Below are 27,897 nucleotides of genomic sequence, written 5' to 3'. Positions count from 1 at the left end.
CGAGGAGAGACCATTTAGCGGGATGGTACACAGGATTATCTTCTTATCGTGGCATTCCTCCTTGAACACTATACCTGCCGATCCGTTTCGCTTTATAACAATGCGCCCTGGCACCCAGCAGGAAGATACCTCCTTCCTCAGTCTTTGTAGGTGGACGACGATATCTTGCGTATAGTGGACTGTTTCAACCATTGCGTTCAAGCGTTGCACAGAGTGAAGGTCATTCACGAAGTCGGAACAGACGAGGAATTTAGTGGGCATCTGCTCCAGTTCCTTCAACATCGCGTACAATTCTGCATCAAACACCGTAAATTCTTGGGACAATCGAATCTTAAGGACATGGTCAGAGAAAACAACAGAGCAACCAACAGAATCCCCATGTTTCGACATATACGTAAAATCAGATAAATTGTTGTGGTGCTCATTTAAAATGGGGTAAGATGTGGTTTTAAAACAGACGCAGAGTGCCACCTATCCTGCACCGTACTAAATCTAAAATTAATCCTTATATCTGCAGTGACCAGGGTGGCAATAGGTTACAGCTGAAGCTGCCACTCATCGACTGTCGCTAGCATACGCTTCACACAGACCCAAAACTGCTTTGTTGCTAGCCGACGATTTATAAAAAGGTGCTCCATAACTGTACAGGTAACAGTACGGACTGCCAGTGAATTGGGAGTAGCGAGGAACTTACTGCTTGACCCATCATTAGGAGCTGCCGCCAGATGGTGAGTGGAGGTTCCATAGCCTCAGCACAGAGACTGTGGATGGGGACTTTCCCGTAAGTACCAATCGCCAATATGATCCCCTCATGGTTGATAGCACTGGTGATCCTCAGGTGAGCTGATCTGTACACCGTGCATCCATAGTCTAGACGTGTTCTATAAAACCGAAAAAGACGCGCCATGTCCTCTCCACAGGACTTGTGACTGAGGAACTGGAAGGTATTAAGAGCTTTCTGGGACCTTTGTTTCATGTCCTTTAACGTGCAGTAAACACGACAGTTTGGAATCGCAAATTAGGCCAAAAACCTTACAGAGTATTTCGAATAGAGAATGGTGCCCCTCATATGCAGATCAGCCAAATAAAAATTACGCCGAGAACGATAAAATGATACAAACACACTTATCAGAGGGAAGTGTAAAATCTTTCTTTGTAGCCCGCTTCTCCAACTTCCTCACTGCAAGCTATAACTGAATGGCGGCTGTTGCAGTACTAGAGGAGGAACAGAAAACTGTAGAATCGTTCACAAATAAGAAGCACTGCACAGGACTCCTTATCGTACACGTCATATAAAGTGGATGACAAAACACAATCCTGGGGAACACTATTTTTAAAAATGTATGTGAAATCTTATGTACCGAAAAAGGCTGAAGAATATGGGGAGGTGTCCACGAAAGCGCTATTGGTGGAGCTGCCCAAGAATATTGTGCTTCCAAGTAATGTCGTACACGCTATTGACGTCAAAAAATATCTTAATCAATGCTGTCTACGTAGGAAAAACTGCTGGATAGCCGCCTTTAGCAGGATCAGGTTGTCGACAATGGAGCGACATCTCCTGAATTCGCAATGCGATAAGCTAAGGAGTTGTCTGGTCTCAAACATACAGACCACACGGCAGTTGACCATGCACTCCAACATCTTACCTACACGGCGCTTGAAGGCGACGCTCTGGTAACTATTGGGACATGGTCGCTGCTTTCTGGTTTGAGGAAAGGGATTCTCTCTGCGAGACGGGAAATTGTCCTGTATGCTTACCTAATTAAAACCTTCGAGGAGAATTACCTTTGATGTTGTTGGAAATTGTTTTAGAATGGTGCACTAAATTTGGTGCAGCCTCACAGACCGTCGAAACCAGCTCTCACATGAAAAATGTCAGAGTATAAAATTGAAGCCCAACTCGCATCACTCCATGGTCGTACGGTAGGAACGCTAGATCCCGGCCAGCAACTGCAGCGGTCGTCACAAAATGCTCTGTCATTGTCAGGAAGGTCTCCTGGCGGCTTTGGAGGCACCCACGTATCAGTACCGCTGCTGTTGGTAAAAGAGTGAATTTACAGGAAATCCCTCTCTTGACACATTTCTGTCAGGTCATGAATACAGTGAAAGGCGTACTCTCGTAGCACAGGGGCATCAATAGAACTGAAATGTGTGTTCTGTAAACACATGCACATGGGATATACCTGCACTAGGCCTTTCAGCTCATCCACATGGGTCCTTAACCCAGTGAGGATCTACTGAACTACAGGAACCATTTACCGGTGAATATTTCCTTTCGCCCTGTCTCACCTCTGTGCTACGGATCCTGCATGGGATGGAGGCTTAGCCTGGGTGTTAGATAGTTGCCCAAGTAGACTTCATATGGCACTTTGCTCCAAAGTCGAATCATTAGAACCGTCAGGGAGACCGAAGTCTACATGGTGCGCCAGTCTGCGAGCTGTCTTCTTCTGTGGTTGATGATATCCATTTGTTTTTTTTGCCGTAAGATGCTTCGTAGGAACCTCCGTGGCACTGGTAGTGGCAGTGGTGGTCTGTTTACTAAAGTGTTTCCTCTAGGGTATTGTAAGCTCTTCATTGTTGAGAACTGTGCCGTCATCTGATGTCCTGTGGACAGCATTTGCTCCAGAAGAATAGCACCTTTACAACAGCAATGAGAAACGCAGGTAGTATTACCGACATTAGCAACCTCTGTTTGTGTAGAGGCAACAGTTTTTGGAATAAGCTGTTTATACACACATCCATGCCCGAGGCAGGATTCGAACCTGCGACCGTAGCGATCACGTGGTTCCCGACTGTAGCGCCTAGAACAGCTCGGCCACCCCAGCCGGCGCAGGTTCGAATCCCGCCTCGGGCATGGATGTGTGTGATGTCCTTAGGTTAGTTAGGTTTATGTAGTTCTAAGTTCTAGGGGACTGATGACCTCAGCTGACCATAGTGCTCAGAGCCATTTGGGGGGGGTTCAAAAGGCACAAAAGGCTTAAATTCTTCATTAGGACGAGAAGACCGCCTTGGCATTCTTCATACATGTCTGGAATCTGCAAATCAGGCATCTGAGTTTGACCATACTCGATGTACCGTCTTCTTTTGTGGTTTGAACGCAGAATTAAGGAAGCCACTAGTGAAACGCCTGATATGGAGCCTTATCTTGTCTGGAGCACAAACATGGACATTGACAAAGGCTGGCGAGAGGAGAATTGAAGCACTTGAAATACGATGGAATGGAGACTAGCTGGATTGATAAAGTCAAATGAGGATGTACTGCGAAGAGTTAGAGAAGACTGGAGGATGTTGCTGACATTGAAGAATGGGAAGCTAATCTCGGTAGTACATAATTTGGGACGAGATTACCTTCTAGTTGAGGCAATTGAAGGTTCTAATCTGGGAAAGAGAAGGGCAGAAGAAGATACCAGGTACTGGGTGTCATCTGTAGACGGCAAGCAGGTTACCAAAGAATGAACGGAAATGCAGAGAGAGAGAACCGTCTAGGGCTACGAAGTCTGAACCTGCTGACAGTCAGCACAGGGCCCTAAGGATTGCGGTGCCGGCCGAAGCTGGAGGCTCTGACTTTGCTTGGAGGTGAATGGTCACTGATGAGGAATTGTTGGAGATATACCAAGGGAAGCAGTTGTGAAGGAAGCCAAGTCCAGTACCTTCGCTGAGTTGGTGTGCAAATGAACACTGGATTGACATTATCAGGATGGTCGGTGATGGCATGTGGACAACTACCTGTTGGTGTGCATGTTTTCTTTTTTTCTCTGGTCGCATACGCAGCATTTGTAGGAAGATGAGGAATGACTTCAGCAGGTTACAAGGAGCACAAGCAGCGTCCTTTTGAGTCAATGTTGGTGTTCTGATGTTTATGTTTGGTCACTGTGTTATATACAGAGATGCATTAAGTGAAGTCAGTGGTAGCTCCTTTCATCAAGAAAGGAATTATGGTCTGTTGTGACTATTGCACATGGTGTCGTGCTAAGTGAATATTCCATGCAGGGTGCGCTGAAGTGAATACTGTGTCATACAACAATTCGATTCATACTAGTGTGCACTGTATGATTATACAAAAGTTAAATGTAGTTTAAAATCTTGCTATAACTGTGGATTTGTTCCATACTCTGAGGATTTTATGTTGATTCAGTATGAATTATATTATTGAACCTTTGATTCATTTATGTTTACCGTGAATTGCTATATTCTTTCATGTAAATAAATTTTTGCATAGGTAGCTGGTGTATCTCCTAATCAATTGGTAGTTGAGCAGTATATTGGTTGTTCTTGTCTTGGTGATTGAATGTTTCCAGCAAGCGTTAGCTCTTACCGATTCTACACAATTTTCTGTAGCAGATAAGTGAATATTTTCTTGTATAACAAGTTACTATTGTCATAACTATTGAAGGCGAAGGGCTGTATATTTTAATGTCTTACATATTGTTTGGGTTACCTCTATGATACCATACTGAATTGTTTTGTATTAATTATTGTTATTGTTTCAAGAAGATATATTGTATTATTCAATTACCATTCAAATTTATTTGAGCTTCAAAGAACCTGTCTTTCTAATAGTGTTCTCTATCTTGTTAAATTGGTCACTGCATGGTAAATAAAGTCGGAATAAAAATAATCAGCTCATATCTGCGCAGCCTCCAGCCTTATCCCCACCCCACCTGAATCCCACGCTATGTTATGGTAACAGAGCGTGGTTGTGTGGAGTGCAGGTAGGGGCATACTCTGATAGTTTTAAGCCTATTTTCATTTTTTCTCCTTTTATTATTTTGATTCATTTATTGTATTAAGCAACGTATGTCATTACGTTCAAATATTATAAACACACCAGTATGCAAATTATTGACTCGACGGCATGACTCGTGGATTGTCTTTCGCATGCGAGGACATGGAAAATACATGCATTGTACCTCTGTGAGCGGCAGAAAGACAGCTACTGCTGCTAATTAAACAGTGAACTGTGTCCTATACTTCCATTCTTGAATGAACTATGTCAGTTACCGCGTGTGAAACGTACGAATATAGGTGGGCCATTGGTGAAACAGTGTTTGTGCACGATATCAGATCTGTACGTAACGATTGCGGTTTGATGCGAATACGCTCTTAACCGTGATGTGTCACTGAATGAAATGAAACTGTTCCGCGAGTACCACGGAGTGTGACAGCGTACAGAAAAATATATTCCGCAAATACACTCTTGGAAATTGAAATAAGAACACCGTGAATTCATTGTCCCAGGAAGGGGAAACTTTATTGACACATTCCTGGGGTCAGATACATCACATGATCACACTGACAGAACCACAGGCACATAGACACAGGCAACAGAGCATGCACAATGTCGGCACTAGTACAGTGTATATCCACCTTTCGCAGCAATGCAGGCTGCTATTCTCCCATGGAGACGATCGTAGAGATGCTGGATGTAGTCCTGTGGAACGGCTTGCCATGCCATTTCCACCTGGCGCCTCAGTTGGACCAGCGTTCATGCTGGACGTGCAGACCGCGTGAGACGACGCTTCATCCAGTCCCAAACATGCTCAATGGGGGACAGATCCAGAGATCTTGTTGGCCAGGGTAGTTGACTTACATCTTCTAGAGCACGTTGGGTGGCACGGGATACATGCAGACGTGCATTGTCCTGTTGGAACAGCAAGTTCCCTTGCCGGTCTAGGAATGGTAGAACGATGGGTTCGATGACGGTTTGGATGTACTGTGCACTATTCAGTGTCCCCTCGACGATCACCAGTGGTGTACGGCCAGTGTAGGAGATCGCTCCCCACACCATGATGCCGGGTGTTGGCCCTGTGTGCCTCGGTCGTATGCAGTCCTGATTGTGGCGCTCACCTGCACGGCGCCAAACACGCATACGACCATCATTGGCACCAAGGCAGAAGCGACTCTCATCGCTGAAGACGACACGTCTCCATTCGTCCCTCCATTCACGCCTGTCGCGACACCACTGGAGGCGGGCTGCACGATGTTGGGGCGTGAGCGGAAGACGGCCTAACGGTGTGCGGGACCGTAGCCCAGCTTCATGGAGACGGTTGCGAATGGTCCTCGCCGATACCCCAGGAGCAACAGTGTCCCTAATTTGCTGGGAAGTGGCGGTGCGGTACCCTACGGCACTGCGTAGGATCCTACGGTCTTGGCGTGCATCCGTGCGTCGCTGCGGTCCGGTCCCAGGTCGACGGGCACGTGCACCTTCTGCCGACCACTGGCGACAACATCGATGTACTGTGGAGACCTCACGCCCCACGTGTTGAGCAATTCGGCGGTACGTCCACCCGGCCTCCCGCATGCCCACTATACGCCCTCGCTCAAAGTCCGTCAACTGCACATACGGTTCACGTCCACGCTGTCGCGGCATGCTACCAGTGTTAAAGACTGTGATGGAGCTCCGTATGCCACGGCAAACTGGCTGACACTGACGGCGGCGGTGCACAAATGCTGCGCAGCTAGCGCCATTCGACGGCCAACACCGCGGTTTCTGGTGTGTCGGCTGTGCCGTGCGTGTGATCATTGCTTGTACAGCCCTCTCGCAGTGTCCGGAGCAAGTATGGTGGGTCTGACACACCGGTGTCAATGTGTTCTTTTCTCCATTTCCAGGAGTGTATGTTATCCTCAGATGTTGCAAATGGTGTACACTCTGGAACTGGAGTCCCGCGACATCAGGCTACCACTGTCTTGGATTCCTGCAACGGTATGAGGTGCAGACAGAGCAGAGAGTGTTGTAACAGACTGTTGAATAATATTAGGTTCTTAACTGCAAAAGTGTTGTGTTTCGTATCTACTGTTTAAAATAAAATTTTGTTCAGCTTGTAATATGGTCTCAGGTCGATAATACCGTCACGAATTTCCGCAACATTAATAACGTATGACTATAGTGCTTGCTACATATCCTTTAATACAATTTTTCTCTTAAACTGTAAATAGTAGTATCGCATGCTTCCATTCAGTCAGATTCTGATTTCGCACATATTAAATAACTTAAACTGTGAAGCGGATGGATTAGCCAGTCCCCATTTATAAGACGAGCGCTTGAACTTCACGTAATAAATAGTTTCAATTGTGAAGTGAGCAGGTATGGAAGCTGCCATTTATACGGCGTGCACTTAAACCAATCATAAATACCCTTTGTTGTGATTGGTCGGGAACCGCAGCAGGGGCTACATTCAAACCTGCCAGCTGGCGTACACGTGTCTGGAATTGGTTTATTCACAATAATGCGCGAGTAGCGTGACTTGGTCCCCTCTGTGTATTTTGTGTGATTGAGGGCATTTCTGGGTACATGCATACTTATTATTCAACAACATTCGTACCGTATAAGTATCGATGCTGTTTATAATGTCAGAGAATAATGTTCATTTAATTCTCTTGATTCTTCTTTCCCATGCTGCGGTAATGGTATACGGTGAGTATCTTAGTACAAATTTACTGATTTTTATTTTTATCACAGAATCGCAAAAGTGTAATTAAACGCTCTTGAGTAACACAAATGTGTTCCATTACATGCTGTCAATGTTCGAGTTTCTCCTCCATGAAAGTGGCATAAATGTATCTTTGTCAAGCTGTTTGCGATATTCTGACATGTAGGTAATCGCAATGCATTGCTGTTTGTAAGGTTACTCTTTGACTGCATTTCTGTATCAATGGTAGCACTGTCTACCGGGCTTTGTCATTCCTTTGATAGCTTAATCGCCACATGCAGTTGGTCTCTGGTTCTCTTCGAACAGACAACGACATCGTCAAATATGCCTCTATGAGATTAGATCTGTATTATGTTCAGTCTATGTGCTCACTTGCGTGAGCTTTTTAATTATCTCAGATTTAATTATAAGCACAATACGAATTGAAGTTTCTGTATATGGAATACTATGATGCATACTCATGTTATTGCGTACATATTTACTATTGTTAATTTTCTAGTACACTTTATTACACGGATTAAGACGTATGGTAAAATTCTGAAACGCATAACACCACTACATTACTAAAAACATTGAAAAACTTAGTCACAACTTCACCTTTGTTCAAATAATAAGTAAAAGGAAAAAGCAGTATGCTGGAAGAACTTCAAACACGTTTGTTAGAAACACCCTATGTTTTAAGAAAAACTAACTATTTTTCATTACAAGAATCTTTTTAACGGATTAACATATATATGTTTGAACATTTTGCAGCATGATGAAAAACAGTATAAACTTCAAATCTCTTTATAAGAGTCTGACAGAAACATACTGTATCAGAAGTAGACTTAACAACGAACGAAAATCTTTGCAGCAACTTATGTCTTATTGATTGGCGACTCCATGTTGTCTTGTGCACTACGACCAGATAACAGGTATACTTCAAAAAAGAGACAGCATTGGTCGTATATTTTTTGCTATTGCAAAATCGATTTTCTGTCACTGAGTGACCATCTTCAGTGCTAGAAGTTAAAAATTTTTTTTCACATTACGATCAGAGAGTACAACATAGAAAATCACAATTACATCTGCATATGAACATAACACTTGTTAGAAACAAACCTATATTGTATAACTTAAATTGGGATGCACTGTTGTCACTAAGCTTACGGCAATCACACAGACTGAGGTCGCTGTTTACTTGCACTTGTTCAGCAGACCTCGGTGTGACGGGGCTTGACACGCCCTCTATGTGACATGTGTCACGTGAAGACATAGTATTATGAATTATTAACACTAAATAACTCTTGTACTTTTATGAATGGTGTAGTAATTCAAATTTAAAATGTACGTACAACACATAGCAGACGCAGGAGAATATCTAAAAAACATTGGCGTATTGTTTTTAACTATTAAACATAAAATAGATCGATGATAAGTTGTTAGAGTGCAGAACATATAAAAAGCAAAAGATAATGCCAAAGAATAAGAAATGAACAACATAAAAAGAGGCGCAACACAGGTCTTTCTTAAAAAACATAACACCCACCATCTGCCGTGGGAAGTCAAAAGTACAACGTTCGTAAATTATGTAACAGACGTTAATACCAAGGAGTCAAATATATAAAAAATAACGTTAATACCAAGGAGTCAAATATATAAAAAAATCACAGTACGAAACTGCCGTTACTTAATAATTAAAATACCGTGCAAATATAAGGTGTGAACAAGTAGTATACACCAATCATCGAGAAACCATCATGAGGAAGAACAATTAATAGTGTCACTTATACCAAAATGTACATCGTACTTTAGAGAAATTAAACATAGACTATGCACGATATCCAGCACTTATTCAAATAGCAAAGGAATTGTTAACGTACATTACAAATAATTACGTAAAATGATAACCGGTTTGTATTACTTTGTGTCAACGCCTACGAGATGTCGACTGTCGTAAAATTATGTTCAGTAGGCGTCCATAAGTTCTGTAAATTACAGAACAAAAAAGAAAGAAGCATCTTTTAAAAAACCGAAATTAGTAATGTTATTAAAACAAACTGAAAACATATGTGTCAATGTGTTGAGATAGTTGAAATAGCGGCCATTATACGTGTTCTCGTAGCGACTATGACTGAGGCGTTGTATATAAGGGATAACAAGCAGCTGATTATGAATTGCAAATTGTGATAAATGACCACAAGTTGACTTTATTTCATAGTAAATCGGAGAAGCATTCCCAAAAACGCTCGATGATTGGTGTATACTACTTGTTCACACCTTATATTTGCACGGTATTTTAATTATTAAGTAACGGCAGTTTCGTACTGTGATTTTTTTATATATTTGACTGCTTGGTATTAACGTTATTTTTTATATATTTGACTCCTTGGTATTAACGTCTGTTACATAATTTACGAACGTTGTACTTTTGACTTCCCACGGCAAATGGTGGGTGTTATGTTTTTTAAGAAAGACCTGTGTTGCGCCTCTTTTTATGTTGTTCATTTATTATTCTTTGGCATTATCTTTTGCTTTTTATATGTTCTGCACTCTAACAACTTATCATCGATCTATTTTATGTTTTATAGTTAAAAACAATACGCCAATGTTTTTTAGATATTCTCCTGCGTCTGCTATGTGTTGTACGTACATTTTAAATTTGAATTACTACACCATTCATAAAAGTACAAGAGTTATTTAGTGTTAATAATTCATAATACTATGTCTTCACGTGACACATGTCACATAGAGGGCGTGTCAAGCCCCGTCACACCGAGGTCTGCTGAACAAGTGCAAGTAAACAGCGACCTCAGTCTGTGTGATTGCCGTAAGCTTAGTGACAACAGTGCATCCCAATTTAAGTTATACAATACAGGTTTGTTTCTAACAAGTGTTATGTTCATGTGCAGATGTAATTGTGATTTTCTATGTAGTACTCTCTGATCGTAATGTGAAAAAAATTTTTAACTTCTAGCACTGAAGATGGTCACTCAGAGACAGAAAATCGATTTTGCAATAGTAAAAAATATACGACCAATGCTGTCTCTTTTTTCAACTTACTGTCTTCTACACGTTTAACATATTCCCTATAAATATTACTCATGAACCTTAATAGACATATGTAATACCACAGATGTGCTTCTAATAAAGAGGCACAAAGATATCGGCGTTAAGTTTTCAGTGCGAGTGCTTACAACTGTATATTTGAGCATTGTTAAACAAAGTTTCAGAAATATGTGACAGAGGAAGGAATTTCAGAATATTTATGTAAAAATTACACAAGACATGTAAATATATAGTATGAATGTAAGCAGTACCTAAGAAGAATGGAAACGATTGGACATGCTTTGTGCAGCAACAAATATGTACTTGTTTGAATGTGGAAGCGAATTTAAATATGTCACTGAGTTACATAGTAGTAAGACAAGCTATATTAAATGTGGAGCAAGCACAACAAAACCTGCCACCACTAATACAAATATTCAGCACAGCACTGCTTTAGCTTAAGCTCTGTCATGTTGAATGTTGCCTGTCACAACCACAACATAGAATACTGACTTTGTTTCACGTACTTGAAACAATCTGCAAAGATGTGCTCTTTGCAGAGCAATCGATCTCAGAAAGCATGATAGTCTTCGAAACGCTCAGTAGGTTGCTCGTAAGAAAATCTTTGAAGACCTGACAGTGAGAAGCGCAGACATCGCGTGTTTCGTTGGGAATGTTCGTTTCGAATGCACACAAAGGCTCCAGTGTTGTAAGTAAGATTTGAGCAGAAGTGAAGTCAGAGTCTGTCGTTCATTAGCAGATCATGTGCTATAAACATATGCTTATTCTCTGGTGCGAACTGCAAAGCTTGACGAAATGTAATTTATAATACGTTTAGGACCTCGGCGTGTATTTTATATACATGCTGTTGGTACGTGTAGTGTTCTATGAAAAGGTAACTTTCGAATTACGGTATAGAATTAGGACTCATTAATCCATCCAAATACTACAGCATTTAAGTTCATCACATCCCCATTCAGTGAACTACGTTCAGTATTTTCTGAGACATGTAAAGTTCATTTTGTTTAAATATTTAATAAGTAGTGTTTCCTTGTACCATGTAGTTTACGCATGGATACTGTGTGTGTAATGGTGGCCGTCATCAGGATTTAAATGCAATTACATTTTTCTTTAATTTAAAGCTTCTGAAATTTGTTCGTGAGTTCGACTTTGCAATCGGCATTGAAAAGATATAGTACCTTCTAAAATATTATTACAAGCAATGTTTATATTTTAAAACCACAGTGAATAGAACACTTAGTACATTTTTCTGTGCATGTTTGTGCAGAACTTACGCAGGCGTTGCAGTTGTGGAGGGACCTCGCAGTTCATCATTTTACCTAACATCTGACAGTTTTAGATCTTTGGATTTTCAGATTTATTGATAGAAAGAGTAGGCTGACTAGACTTGTCTTGTGCCCGTAACTTGGCTATAGAACAGTTACTTACATTGTTATTCAAGTTAATTTATATGTTTACCACAGTTTAGTATATACAATTTAATCAGCTGTTTACTTATGGCCAACATGTTGCTCAAGGTAAACTGGCCCTGTTCACCTGTAGTTTTCTTAAAGGTGTAGTCAGGTGACGTCACCACATGATTTCTTTTTTCGTATCTAGGAGAGCATGTTATTTCAGAGTGTATTTCAGGTTACACACTAGCGTGTAATCAGAATTTGAAAAATAGACAGGAAGCTTACAATGTAACAGAAATTTTAGCCTAACAACGAATCAGTGCCTGCGTTTTGATGTTAAATCTCCCACAGCAGGCCCTCGACTCTCAATAATGTCCCTCCTGGACGAGGATATACGTAACGTAAGTGTGCAGGTTGTAACACAAAAACAACGACATATGGAAGTTTTGGTGTGAACGTTATTCGTGCACGAATAACCGTAGCGGCTGACGAATACTGGTGGGGTTCGGTTCCTTCGTGAGTGCAGGTGCACTACTTAAACTAAGATACGACGCCCTTTCCGACCCTCTTAGTAGGAGTGGACTTGGTCTTCCGCATGTTCACGATCGGGCGGTGGCACTATATATCAGCACAATGTTAAAACTGCGGTGACGACGTCAGACTCGTTTGACAGCGGTTTCAATAGAAGAACTAGCACCAGTTTCTCGAATGGCACCAGTGGCGGTCCAGCACATTTCCCAATCGCTCCACCATATACGAGCCTTTTTTTTTTATAGAGAACAGCTACTTTTAGACGGCTCGGCCGGAAACCAGACCTGCAACGGCGCGTCACATCTAGCGGATACTAACTACCGGATGACACAACAATCCTCTTACGAGCAAGCATTCGAATGAATGGCCCTGAGAACTATGGGACTCAACTACTGAGGTCATTAGTCCCCTAGAACTTAGAACTAGTGAAACCTAACTAGCCTAAGGACATCACAAACATCCATGCCCGAGGCAGGATCGAACCTGCGACCGTAGTGGTCTTGCGGTTCCAGACTGCAGCGCCTTTAACCGCACGGCCACTTCGGCCGGCAGAGCAAGCATTCATATATAAATTGGCAAGTAGTATGTCGATCGATACACCATGTTTCCTTAGACACAGAGACACGTGCAGTGTGGTACCTAACAGTTAATGGTAAAAATGTCACCCGATCCAGACTCCATGCGATTCATACGACAAATTCACCATCGTGCCGTCAGGGCCAAACTCTGGACGACGGTGAACACCGCCTGATACGCGGCCTTTCGGTAGAAGTGTGGCGTCTGACGACACAAATGACCGCTTTCTTTCTTCGAATGGGACTACAAAACATTGGACCACTGATTATCTTCTTCCCGGACGGGACGTACAACCCACCTACTAAAACGAATGCCATATCGTGGCTTCGAGGCTAGGAGAGGCTCTATTTGTTCAGAGATGGCCCAAAGAATGTGATGGACTTTTGGACCTTTTAGCAGGAAGGACGTCTAAAGATTGTGAGCAATCGGAAATACCGATAGTATTTCTCTAACATCGTATGGAGTGCATTTCAAGATTCCCCCGGAAAGCTGGAACGTCCAGGGACGGAGAAGTTAATTGAGAAACAATGAGCGGAAGGTAAGAATCGGTGGATACCATACTGACTAGGAAATGAACATTAGTTCAGTTTAGTAGCTTTATTTGTGGTATGACAGTGAAGTGGTTGTTACCGAAATTGAACTTACCTTAAATGTTATACATGAACCAAGATTTGCTTTAATTTGTGAAATATATTCGTTGAAATTTTAAGCATAGATGGAGAAGTATTTTTTTAACGTAATTTTACTGAGTTTTCCCGTTTCTGATCTACGAGTATATTTAACTTTTAAAAGAGTGCTAGTTTGTACAAGGTTAATTTTACATCAGTCTGGTTTATGGCTTGTATATATATATATATATATATATATATATATATATATATATATATATATATATATATATATAAAGAAATTATTAATCTCATTTCGGAATTCCAGCAAAAAGGTAGTTTGCTATTGTTCCTGTTTAAATGTAACAAAAGGGGTAGAACATTTGCTGCACAGAAAAACAAGAATATCCTATTCTTCCCTTTAAGAAAAGCAGTTAATGCGACCGTTTGCGTAAACCGAGAAATCCGAGTTCGAGTCTCGGTGTGGCAAAAATTTTCATTTTCTTCATTCTAATACGCAGCAGAAGGTCGTTCCTGTTTGTAACTACGAATAAATTTCCTGTAAATGAGTTAATGTATTTCACAAATTAACTCTTTCATTCTTTCAATATAGTGATTTACGTTTATGGATTCAACTATTTTACGTCCCACGAAAGGCGTTAGTTGATGCGATAATGAAAGGAGCCCGCTGTTATCGGCTGCTCGTGCTTCTTAATATTACGTTTAGATTTTATGTGTTACCTATGTTACGAACTGATTAACAAGTTGTATAAGTAAAGCTATACAGTAAGCTCCAGACAATAAACTGTCGTGATAGACCAACTAGTCATTATTGACTGTAGTGATTCCATTACTATATCTGGCATGCAGTGGAAGAGTTCTTTTTCAGTGTCCTAACACAATCCAACTAACTTATGTTTGAACTCTACAACCCATTCAGATATATTGGTATAATACATGTTGTGTAGGAAAACCCTAACTGACGACTAGAGAAAACATTATCAACTGTAGATTGATTTGAAGTCAACGAAGAAATACTCGCAAATTATAAAAATAGAAATATGTATGTATATTTGTATGTACGACTACTGAAGAGCCAAAACACTATGACCACCTACGTAATAGCTTGCTTGTCCGTCTCTGGAACGAAATATACAAGTGATTCTGCGTATCAGGGATTCGACAGTTTGTGGATAGGCTTTTTGGGGGTATGTGGCATGTAATTCACGTAAATAAAGGGCTGCTGATTTGCGTACGTGGTGATGTTGCGTGACAGCGACCAAGATAGGCTCCAAAAGATTTACAACAAGTGAAGTTGGCCACTGAGATATCAATATGAGTTTACTAAAATGCTCCTCAAACCTGCGCAGCACAGTTCTGGCTCCGAGACACTAATGGTTAAATTTCTGAAAGATGACATCGCCGTCGGGGAAGACATCAAGCATGAAGGAATGCAGGCGGTTCGCAGCTGTCACCGTGTCTTCGATTACTGCCACAGTAACACGTGTACATTCGACCAGCTTCGCCGTTTTCGAGACACTCAACCACACGATCAGAGTAGTGACAATCTGCCCGTTGTCAAAGTCGCTTACCTCAATGGGTTTACCCGTTCGCAACCCTTATATTCGCCAGGGTGATCCCCTGTTCCTTTCTGCTCCGCTTGCATATTTTCGTTACCACGTCACGTGCCCGCAACGTCACCAGGCGGGAATCAGCATGGCGGTGGGCAGTGTTCTTAATGCTTTGGCTGATCAGTGTATGCATATACGTATGTACTCTGTTCCACATCCCGTCCCAAAGCACTGGTCCGGTTCCAACTAAACTTGGTACACGAATCATTTACTGTCTGCAAAGACTCACTGTGATGGTAAGAACCACCCACCTATGAAACGGGTGTGGGTAGGGCTGAAAAAGCAGTGTATGCCATGACGCGAGAGTACCAGTACTTTCGTTATCCAGTATCTGAGAATGAGAGCACATATAGACTTGAACAACATACTTTACATATGATTTCACACCTTTTCGAAACTTTTTCTCCTGACAACACCCGCTAAATTGTGAAGCAAGTTTGTAACTTACCACATTTTTGCTGTTCGTGTAGCAACTCTGCCACATGAAATATGGCATTTTAATTTATTACTTATTTCCTAATGAGTGTATTCGTGAAACATTTTTCAGGCAGAATGCACATACACTATTGAATGTACCAGAAAAACTATACCACTATACGACATTTAGTTCAGGAGGTACGACGTCATGAACGCTGAATGTATGAAAAGCTGCAGAATCATGCAAGACGTTTAAATGTATTACTTCGTGTATACAAATTCCATTCAAAACACTTCTCGCAGACAGTATTCACACTTGAATGTGCCTACAAAAATAAATCATTTTACGACATATATTTCAGGACATATGACGTGAAATACGGAGATGTGAGAAAAACTGCCGCATCATGCATGACGTTTTAATTTATTACTTCTTTGTTACTAAATCTGTTCGCAACACATTCGGCAGGCAGTAGGCTAATATACCACTCGATGTGTCTGCAGAATAGTTTCATCGTGCAGCACATAGTTCAGGAGATACGTTGTCATAAATGTTACGCTGCCTGATAAAGGAAATGCAGAGCGAAATTCGCTAGACAAACAGGTGAAATACGTGAACAAATACCGCGCGTGAAATACTTTAAATATGTGTGAAACTTATTTGACATGTGCATATGCGAGGAAACCATGGGAAAAAAGCTCTTTCTAAATCCCTCGATCGATTGCAAACAAATTTCGTACACGGATTAATCACAATCTGGAAAGAGATTCTGTCAGGGTAAGAAACACTAGCCTCCAGTTAGGGCGACCGTGATGTAGGGAGCGGAGGGAGTACGAGGAGGTGGACAGAAAGCGATGGGGAAGCAGGAGATAGGCACAGACAAGAAGAGGAAAAGATGGACATAGAGGAGGAGGAAATGGACAGGGAGAGGGGAGAGGAGGAGGTGGACAGAGAAAGGAAAGATGAGGAGTGGACAGAGAGTGAGGGTTGGAGGAGGTGGATAGAGAAAGGGAGTGGTGGAGATGGATAGAGAGAGATAGGGTGGAGGTGAAGGTGATGGAGAGGTACAGGGGCTGATGGATAGAGGGAGGAGGGAGGAGAGATGGATAAAGGGAGAAGGGATGGGTAGAGAGACAGAGTAGGAGAACAAGCTTAGGGAAAGGGAGAACCAGGAGATGGGCAGAGAGAGGAGGGAGGAGGAGTTAGACTGATTGCCTCGTGGTCTCGCGGTAGCGTTCTCGCTTCCCGAGCACTGGGTCCCGGGTTCGATTCCCGGCGGGGTCAGAGATTTTTCCTGCCTCGAGATGACTGGGTGTTGTTGTGTCGTCTTCATCATCATCATTCATCCCCATTACGGTCGGAGGAAGGCAACGGCAAACCACCTCCATTAGGACCTTGCCTAGTAGGGCGGTGCGGGTCTCCCGCATCGTTCCCCTACGCTCTGTAAAGAAGCATGGGACTTCATTTACAGGTAGTCTGACAAAGCCGGTTTTAAGGATCACCTCTAAGAAACGTAAACTTTTTTTCAATTTTTATTTTATTTTATTATTATTATTATTTTTTTGGCAGGTAATACGTGCGTGCAGTCCTGGCATACTTTTAACTTCTCCTGATAGTAACACAGCACGCAGTTAGTACAGCTAAAACCAGAATGGTGCAGTCAGTTTCCAATTTATTAGTGAGCTTTTGGCACTCACCTCATTGAAAGGAAATTTTAAAAAAGTGGCGGAACGTAAATTCTTCTAGGCGGCAATCAAGTTTTGTCTACCCCTGGCATTGTTTACGAAATTAGCCGCGTTCAAATTGAACACAATACTCATTAGCTTTGGATTTTACGTTAATAAACGCATGTTCCACGTTCCACCAACCCGAGCGAAATTAAGGTTCGCCACACACTTGAACTCCAGTGGAATAATTTACGGTTCACATACAGCGAGCATAGGTGACAGCAATTTCACGTTATTTCAGTTTAGAAGTTCATATTTGTAGATAAGGCAACAAAAGCGTTATTTGTTGGCCAACTTTGCATCATCACAGCTCTTCCGAATATCATGTCAAACACGGTCAGAAATGTCAACCGGTGGGCCATCGTTTACCCATAAAAGTGACGAAGCAGCACAGCTTCAGTGGAACATAAAAATTTTCGAACTAACACTACTTCGTGGTAAGTCGGATAGTTCAAATAGATTCAGATTTCACGCCACCATTAATTAGGTAGACATTAGGTAGACATTAGGTAGACATTAGGTAACTGACTGCAACACGCGAAGGGAACGAGAAGTCGAGCAAATGGTTTCAGTGTGATCTAATTATCAGTACCTACAGAGAGTAGCTGTCAGCATGGGAAATTGAATGGTGAAAAGGATTTCATGATGAATTCAGTGTGATAGTCTATGTTGTATCTATTTCATCATTTTATACACTTTATACCCTCGCCGTCGATGTTGCCAGGTTAACACCTACAGTGATATTCGCACATGTCGTGTTTAGATGGCCACTTATGCAGACTGTTTCGCTGCTCCTACCCAGGCGTTTTATGGAATCCACAATGTGTGTGAATTCCTAAGCTACCACACTGCTGAGGTCACCGGTCCCTAGACTTACATGCTACTCAAACTAATTTACGCTAAGGACAACACACACATCCATGCTCGAGAGACGATTCGAATCTCCGGCGGGAGGGCAATCCACAATGCCTTCGAATACCATGTGCCAGATTTTCGTATTCTCTCAGCCACTTCTAGCAAACTTTTAGTTCAAATGGTTCTGAGCACTATGGGACTTAACATCTGAGGTCATCACTCCCCTAGAACGTAGAACTACTTAAACCTAACTAACCTAAGGACATCACACACAGTAATGCTCGAGGCAGGATTCGAACCAGCTACCGTAGCGGTCGCACGGTTCCAGACTGAATCGCCTAAAACCGCTCGGCTAAAACTTTTAGTTCTATACGAAAAATGAACGGATTTTTTTGAAATTTATTGTAGTTAAATTTTGTGTGTGATACCTTTTCGATGCAGGCCGTTGTTTCCGAGTTACTTAAGAAAAGAGCGTTTGAAGGTCATCATGGTACGTTTTTCTTCAATTCGGACACTATGACCGATCCCAGTACAGAAATTAACTAAATTAAAATTACTACATAAATGTCCGTTCATTTCTTCTGTAGGAGAAATAGTTTGCACCTAGTGACCAAGAGACTATGAAGATGTGGCACATGGTTTTCATCGACGGAGGTAGTGCAGTCTTTAGCACTTTGGATTCGCATTCGGGAGGACGACGGTTCAAAGCCGCGTCCAGCCAACATGACTAAGGTTTTCCGTGACGTCCCAGAATCGTTTAAGGCAAATTTAGGTATGGTTCCTTTGAAAGGGCACGGCCGACTTCTTCTCCATCCTTCCCTAATCCGAGCTTGTGCTCCGTTCCTAATGACCTCGTTGTCAATGGGACGTCAAACACTTGTCTCCTCCTCAACATGGTTCTCGAAGGCATTGCGGGCTGCATAAAACAAATAGGTCGGGGCAGCTAAATCACCCTGAATACCCACAAGCTGGACAGACACGCGTCATAAAGCATCTCGCGGAATCATCTAGTTCGATAATGTCACGCAAGCATTACAAATATACAGGTTGTCAAAATTTGAACAATTTTCCATCTTAAGGGCTGGTGCGAGGCACTTGTGTGCCGGGCTTGCAAAAGCAAAAGTCAATTCAGAGACAGTATTTTTAGCGGCACCAAGTCGACTGATCCATAACAAATCAGTCACAGAATGCAGCATAGTGTTTGAGGGCTAATCTTATGGATGAAGAGTCAGATCGAATGAAAATCGGGATAAGGTAAACAGAGCTGCAGCATACGTTTTTTTTTTTTTACCCGATCAATAGAAAGCGATTCCGTCGCAGAAAAGTACATTGTCATTACTCAGCATACGCCCTAAGGGAAAAAAAGTAGGCACACCACGAACGAATTATCTGAATGGAACGGAAATCAATAGGTGCGATGAACAACTACAGAGACGCAAATGCTTACAATTTCATAAAAATTGGATGATTTGTTCAAGAGAACGATATTCACAATATGAACAAGTCAATAACCTGTTTGTCCATCTCTGCCCCTTATGCAAGCACTTATTCGGCTTGGCCCTGACTAACAGTTTTTGGATGTCCTCCAATGGCTGCCCAATTGGTGTTCTAGATCGTCAAAACCACGAGCTAGTAGGAGCGACCAACTCATATGCTCCTCTTTGCGGGTCATCGGGGCTCAGTTAGAAGCGGGACTCATGACTGATGGCAGTTCTATTCCAATTAATATGAGATTCCAGGCCGAAGATATGTCTGGAGACGCTTCGGAGAGCGGTGGAATAACAACGTGACTGTCATCCGCCATGCGGCTCGACAAACAGGAAAAGCGGTGTGTAAACGATGTTCAACGTTCCGTTTTGTTGCCCTTCGGGGCAAGCCATCCTGGGCTTACATTTCAGCAAGATAATTCCAGCGGGCACGCGGCGTGGTTTTCTACTACTTGTTTTGGTGCTTGCCAAACCCTACCTTGGTCAACCGAGAACGTCTGGAGCATTCGGGTAGAGCCCTCGAGCCACCTCGGGGGATGGTCTATCTGTCACACCAACTGGACATAATTTGGCACGATATCCCTCGAGGGAACATCCAACAATTCAGTCAGTTTGTGCATGGACGAATATCTGCTTGCTTGAGCGCCAGATGTGGACCAACGCTTTACTAACTTCATCAATTTATGCATTTTATCACCAAATCTTTCTGAAACTGTAATCACTTGTTTGTCTATACATGCGCATCACATGCAGCGATTTCCGACACATTCGGATAATTCCTTAGTGATGAGTCTTTTTTTCTGTCTTAGAGTGTATCTTGCCTGAATACCAACAACGGCAGATACTTACGAATGAAGAGCTGGTCCAGATGATCTGTATAAGGGAAATATTTTTTAGAAGGTATGAAATTTACTACATGTGGTGTTACTAACGTATTTCAGGTTGGGCGAAGTCACCATGTTTATGTAGGTAAATTATATAAAGTTATAGTTTCTCTCTCCATTAAATCTTTTCTTAATTTAAAATTTTACAAATGACAGAGAGAGGAATATAAAGTACACGTTTTCGTCCGTCTTGACATAACCACATCAATCTACGGATATATGTTTAACTAGTATGTTTTTGGTTTATTAGATATCCTGAAACGCGTACGTTTCATATGTATTCATTACCAGCGATGGCGAGGCATGACAGTTTCTCTGACCAGAGAGTTGTTTATCGTTGCTAGTCTGCGCTTGACTGCGTGAGAGTTCAGTTGCGAGTTGGACTCAGTCGGAGTAGTGTGTGAGGAGTCGGCGGGCGTCGACATGGGTCTCTGGTCAAGGTTCGGGACGAGGTATATTGTTAAATAAGGTAATGAAGCAGCATTGCGCAGATCTGATAATGTAATGTATGTTAATTGTAATTAATTTGTTCAAGAAATGCCCCAATAATAATTTTGTTTTCAAGGCAATCGTTTTTAAGAAAAGAATCATTCCAATTGAAACACTATTTCCTATGCTTTTCCTCCCAGAATCAATTTATCAGATTAATTATTGCACAGGGCCTAAGGTCAGCGCTGCTGCCCTATTATTGTGGGTTTAAGGATTAATCTTCATTTCTTAATTTTTGTGTCGAGTTTACATTTGGGTCATTATTCTTCTGTAATTTTTGTGGGGAGCAAACATTTGGCTCGTTTTCATTACCATAGACTTTTCTTTTATTTCTGCTGGGAGGTTACGTTTAGCACGATGTCCATTATCATTTAAATATAGATCTCTTTTATTTTTGCTGGGAAGTCACACTTTGGGTCTATACCCATTAACATTTAATTATTGTCATTTTTCAAAATTTTGCGGGGAGGTTACAATCCTTAAAATTAAATGTTGCGTATTCACTTTTTTCAGCAATTTTTATCGAATGAGCAGAAACAGCCAAAGAATACGCATCGTCCTCTTTCGAGCTCGACACACTTATTTCAAGTAAGCGAAAAGGTAGTAAAGCATGTACGTTTATCGTGCTTAGAGTAAGGGATGTGTTCGTGCTTCCGCAAAGTGACCGAAAATATAAACTTCTCAGGCCTCGAATTGCCTTCATAGCTAGTTTTATGGTAATGTCCTTTTCCATAACAGCTGAGGGCAATTATTTTTTTATTTATAATCGCGGGTTTCAGCTGCAGATTAGTGTTGTGCCATACGAATCCGCGTAAAACAGAATTGCAGGCGTTCTCGTACGCTAATGTCGCAACACTGCACTGGACAATGCTGTAGCTCAAACATGAATTGGTCATCTCTAAATGAAACAGTGATATCGATCCGATATGAGAAAAAGGAGAGTAAGAGTAATGCTTCGATCAAATCCTCTCGAAATCGACAGTTATATCGTATCTCGCAAAACATTCTCTTTAATAATTGCTTCGATTTTTCCATCTGAATTTTAAATTTTCTACAACCTCTCCTCTGTTATACCTCCATTTGGCGTCAAGAACAGAAATTCATTACATAGTTTTGAGGTATGGATTTCTTTTCGGAAGAAGCAGGTCTGCTTTTAACTACTTCAGGTAACGTGCAGTACAGCGCGGAGAAAAATTACATTATAATAATTCATGGATTGGTAGGGGGCGTCAAAATTTCCCAAATTACCACAGGTCAGAAATACAATGAATTAGCGACTAGAGCGCGGAGGGTGCACGTTTAATTAATTTTTCCAGCTAAAACTCTTTTATGTTTAAATAGTGCTCTTACCAATCAAATTAACTGAGGATAATGGTTTCAGCTGAACACTGAAAGCCAGGCGGACTTTAAATTTCTATCTATGGCTGGTTACGTTAGCCGTGGTTTTTATGTTGTGTTTACTGAGTGAGGCTTCGCTATTAAATCAAGTATGCAAATAATACTCTAATGCCATAAAGTTTTTGAGGCAACGAAGTATTTTGCAGAATACCACTGTAGCAAATAGTTGACATATGGTACTATAACGTGCAGCGTTATTAACGATGACATCTAAAGGTCACATGTTTAATTTTTTGGTAATGTACAGAGACAAGGAATGAAGGTTTATTCTACCAAATACAGTAGTAATTGCTCACTAAGACGATGTTGGAACAGAAATCAGAAATTAAGTTTCAAGTACCCTTCCTTCGTCAATGACCCTTCTTTTACGGAAACGTTGACGTCGTAGAACAAATGTTTGGCGGGTAAAAATGCACGGTTACACACACTCAAACACATTTGCTTATCGAACCAACATCTGTGTGCTCGTCGCTGACTGACTGTCGTTTTATGGCAGTAACCTCAGATAGACGGACATCACACGGTCACTGGTTATTTGAAACAATTTGTTCGATTCGACTGACACCCCTCCATTCTGAAGCTAATGCCATGCCCCCCATGAACCATGGACCTTGCCGTTGGTGGGGAGGCTTGCGTGCCTCAGCGATACAGATGGCCGTACTGTAGGTGCAACCACAACGGAGGGGTATCTGTTGAGAGGCCAGACAAACATGTGGTTCCTGAAGAGGGGCAGCAGCCTTTTCAGTAGTTGCAGTGGCAACAGTCTGGATGATTGAATGATCTGGCCTTGTAACATTAACCAAAACGGTCTTGCTGTGCTGGTACTGCGAACGGCTGAAAGCAAGGGGAAACTACAACCGTAATTTTTCCCGAGGACATGCAGCTTTACTGTATGATTAAATGATGATGGCGTCCTCTTGGGTAAAATATTCCGGAGGTGAAATAGTCCCCCATTCGGATCTCCGGGCGGGGACTACTCGGGAGGACGTCGTTATCAGGAGAAAGAAAACTGGTGTTCTACGGATCGGAGCGTGGAATGTCAGGTCCCTTAATCGGGCAGGTAGGTTAGAAAATTTAAAAAGGGAAATGGATAGGTTAAAGTTAGATATAGTGGGAATTAGTGAAGTTCGGTGGCAGGAGGAACAAGACTTTTGGTCAGGTGATTACAGGGTTATAAATACAAAATCAAATAGGGGTAATGCAGGAGTAGGTTTAATAATGAATACAAAAATAGGAGTGCGGGTTAGCTACTACAAACAGCATAGTGAACGCATTATTGTGGTCAAGAGAGACACAAAGCCCATGCCTACTACAGTAGTACAAGTTTATATGCCAACTAGCTCTGCAGATGATGAAGAAATAGTTGAAATGTATGACGAGATAAAAGAAATTATTCAGGTAGTGAAGGGAGACGAAAATTTAATAGTCATGGGTGACTGGAATTCGTCAGTAGGAAAAGGGAGAGAAGGAAACATAGTAGGTGAATATGGATTGGGGGGAAAGAATGAAAGAGGAAGCCGCCTTGTAGAATTTTGCACAGAGCATAACTTAATCATAGCTAACACTTGGTTCAAGAATCATAAAAGAAGGTTGTATACCTGGAAGAATCCTGGAGATACTAAAAGGTATCAGATAGATTATATAATGGTAAGACAGAGATTTAGGAACCAGGTTTTAAATTGTAAGACATTTCCTGAGGCAGATGTGGATTCTGACCACAATCTATTGCTTATGAACTGCAGATTGAAACTGAAGAAACTGCAAAAAGGTGGGAATTTAAGGAGATGGGACCTGGATAAACTGAAAGAACCAGAGGTTGTAGAGAGTTTCAGGGAGAGCATAAGGGAACAATTGACAGGAATGGGGGAAAGAAATACAGTAGAAGAAGAATGGGTAGCTCTGAGGGATGAAGTAGTGAAGACAGCAGACGATCAAGTAGGTAAAAAGACGAGGGCTAATAGAAATCCTTGGGTAACAGAAGAAATATCGAATTTAATTGATGAAAGGAGAAAATATAAAAATGCAGTAAATGAAGGAGGCAAAAAGGAATACAAACGTCTCAAAAATGATATCGACAGGAAGCGCAAAATGGCTAAGCAGGGATGGCTAGAGGACAAATGTAAGGATGTAGAGGCTTGTCTCACTAGGGGTAAGATAGATACTGCCTACAGGAAAATTAAAGAGACCTTTGGAGAGAAGAGAACCACTTGTATGAATATCAACAGCTCAGATGGCAACCCAGTTCTAAGCAAAGAAGGGAAGGCAGAAAGGTGGAAGGAGTATATAGAGGGTTTATACAAGGGTGATGTACTTGAGGACAATATTATGGAAATGGAAGAGGATGTAGATGAAGACGAAATGGGAGATAAGATATTGCGTGAAGAGTTTGACAGAGCACTGAAAGAACTGAGTCGAAACAAGGCCCCGGGAGTGGACAACATTCCATTAGAACTACTGATGGCCTCAGGAGAGCCAGTCATGACAAAACTCTACCATCTGGTGAGCACGATGTATGAGACAGGCGAAATACCCTCAGACTTCAAGAAGAATATAATAATTCCAATCCCAAAGAAAGCAGGTGTTGACAGATGCGAAAATTACCGAACTATCAGTTTAATAAGTCACAGCTGCAAAACACTAACGCGAATTCTTTACAGACGAATGGAAAAACTGGTAGAAGCGAACCTCGGGGAAGATCAGTTTGGATTCCGTAGAAATGTTGGAACAAGTGAGGCAATACTAACCTTACGACTTATCTTAGAAGAAAGATTAAGAAAAGGCAAACCTACGTTTCTAGCATTTGCAGACTTAGAGAAAGCTTTTGACAATGTTAACTGGAATACTCTCTTTCAAATTCTATAGGTGGCAGGGGTAAAATACAGGGAGCGAAAGGCTATTTACAATTTGTACAGAAACCAGATGGCAGTTATAAGAGTCGAGGGGCATGAAAGGGAAGCAGTGGTTGAGAAAGGAGTGAGACAGGGTTGTAGCCTCTCCCCGATGTTATTCAATCTGTATATTGAGCAAGCAGTAAAGGAAACAAATGAAAAATTCGGAGTAGGTATTAAAATTCATGGAGAAGAAGTAAAAACTTTGAGGTTCGCCGACGACATTGTAATTCTGTCAGAGACAGCAAAGGACTTGGAAGAGCAGTTGAACGGAATGGACAGTGTCTTGAAAGGAGGATATAAGATGAACATCAACAAAAGCAAAACGAGGATAATGGAATGTAGTCAAATTAAGTCGGGTGATGCTGAGGGAATTAGATTAGGAAATGAAACACTTAAAGTAGTAAATGAGTTTTGCTATTTAGGGAGTAAAATAACTGATGATGGTCGAAGTAGAGAGGATATAAAATGTAGACTGGCAATGGCAAGGAAAGCGTTTCTCAAGAAGAGAAATTTGTTAACATCGAGTATTGATTTAAGTGTCAGGAATTCGTTTCTGAAAGTATTTGTATGGAGTGTAGCCATGTATGGAAGTGAAATATGGACGATAACTAGTTTGGACAAGAAGAGAATAGAAGCTTTCGAAATGTGGTGCTACAGAAGAATGCTGAAGATAAGGTGGGTAGATCACGTAACTAATGACGAGGTATTGAGTAGGATTGGAGAGAAGAGAAGTTTGTGGCACAACTTGACTAGAAGAAGGGATCGGTTGGTAGGACATGTTTTGAGGCATCAAGGGATCACAAATTTAGCATTGGAGGGCACCGTGGAGGGTAAAAATCGTAGAGGGAGACCATGAGATGAATACACTAAGCAGATTCAGAAGGATGTAGGTTGCAGCGGGTACTGGGAGATGAAGAAGCTTGCACAGGATAGAGTAGCATGGAGAGCTGCATCAAACCAGTCTCAGGACTGAAGACCACAACAACAACAACAACAACAACATACAGGGTATCCCAGGAGGAACCGTCAATATTCAGGGATTATGAAAGGAACGATCATTCGTTGCAGAAAAGTCTTGTGAACATCGACTCTAAAATGCGTGCTTTAAGAGCTCCGAGCAGTTGTTCAGTGGAATAGATGTGCTTCACAGTAGCTTAGATGAGCAAGTGCTCATGTCTTTTAAGGTATGCATTTTGGGACTCATGTTTATTAGACATTTTTGCTTCGAATGGTCGTTTCTGGCGTCTCCTTAAATACCGATCATTCATTCTGGGCCACCCTGTATAGTGAATGAACTGAAAGTTGAATAACTTTCCAGTGAGTTGTAAACTTAGACTGTCAGAACGAGCTTGTCACATAGTTATCACTTATATTTAGCAGTTTTTGGTTTTCAGTATAGTAAAAAGTCAAAGTACTGTGCACAACGCTAAGTTAACATTTCGTTCCGAAAATATGACGACGACTAGCTAAGTTGTCGAAATATTATGCAGAAAAATGCAACCGTTAACTAGAGCTGTACTTTATAAATCAATTGGTCCATTAGCCACGCAACGGAAATGTCACATCAGCTAAATCGGTACTGAGAAGTAGTTTCCATCTATCGTGTGTGGCACCGTATGTTCCCCATCGGCTTTTTACTGACTGCTCCAGATCGTAATAAATTCAAAAATACCTTGTATGCGTCTCACTTTTCTCAAGTGTGATCACATATAGGGGAAAGGTTGTCAAAAGAGACGATAATTAATTCTTACAGAGGTGATAAAGTCAATCTTTGGCGTAACAGTGGAGAGTTTGGCGCTCACCTGTGATCTCGTCTCCCGTGGCGGCAGAGCAGCGGCGGCAGTAGCAGCAGAAGACAACAGCTGCGGTGGGCGTCTGCGGCACTAATGAACAGGTGTCTGTGGCAACAGCAAGGACGCGGGCCGGGCTCACATAATCCCAGCCGGAGCGGCACGGAGAGCTCCGCCTCCCCAAATCCAGACCTGTGTCAATAATTCACGACTTGCGGGGCGCCGCTGCGCCCAACAACTGGTAAATATTAACAGCAATGGTGGAGCGTTAGCTTAACGCAAAAACAGTAAGCTCGCCAGGCAAAAAATCCGATATAAGCGCTCTATATGGCGACACACGGGAACCGAAACTGCTGTAAGAAGGCGGCGGCTCGTTCCTCGGACACTTGGCAGGTGGCGTTTCGGTCTTAGCTGAGGGTGAACCATAAAAGGTACGACCGGTCTTGGAAAGGACTACGACAAACTCGTTGCTGAATTTAGACGTCACCATGGCGTGTGAGCAGTTTATGCTCACAGAGCTGCGCACGAAATCAGAACGGAAGTAACGGTGGTGCACATATGTATACAGCACCGTTTACTGTGTCAATCACTTGTTCATTTTACACTAGGCGTTTCGGTTGCGGTAGCGAGCATACCCCTGGTACGGACAGGATAAAACTTTGGTGAACAACACAACAACGAACCATCCAGAATGATCATGCGAATTATTTTTAAAATCAGTATATTGTCACGCAATGGAA

The 27,897-nt window shown here is 41.9% G+C and overlaps 1 protein-coding gene across 1 annotated transcript in view; it reads right to left on the bottom strand.

The window, feature by feature from the left end:
- The window catches only part of LOC124622118 (neuroendocrine convertase 1-like), a 497,126-nt gene extending 469,836 nt beyond the window's left edge, over positions 1 to 27,290 (bottom strand). The window contains exon 1 of the mRNA XM_047147727.1: positions 27,170 to 27,290. The gene's annotated coding sequence lies outside the window, so the exon portion shown is untranslated. The remainder of the gene's footprint in view (positions 1 to 27,169) is intronic.
- Positions 27,291 to 27,897: the final 607 nt, after the last annotated feature.

The sequence above is a fragment of the Schistocerca americana genome, chromosome 7, assembly GCF_021461395.2.
Source record: "Schistocerca americana isolate TAMUIC-IGC-003095 chromosome 7, iqSchAmer2.1, whole genome shotgun sequence".
Taxonomy (NCBI): Eukaryota; Metazoa; Arthropoda; class Insecta; order Orthoptera; family Acrididae; genus Schistocerca; species Schistocerca americana.
The sequence above is the reverse complement of the archived record's forward strand: the minus strand, read 5'-3'. Positions and strand labels throughout refer to the sequence as shown.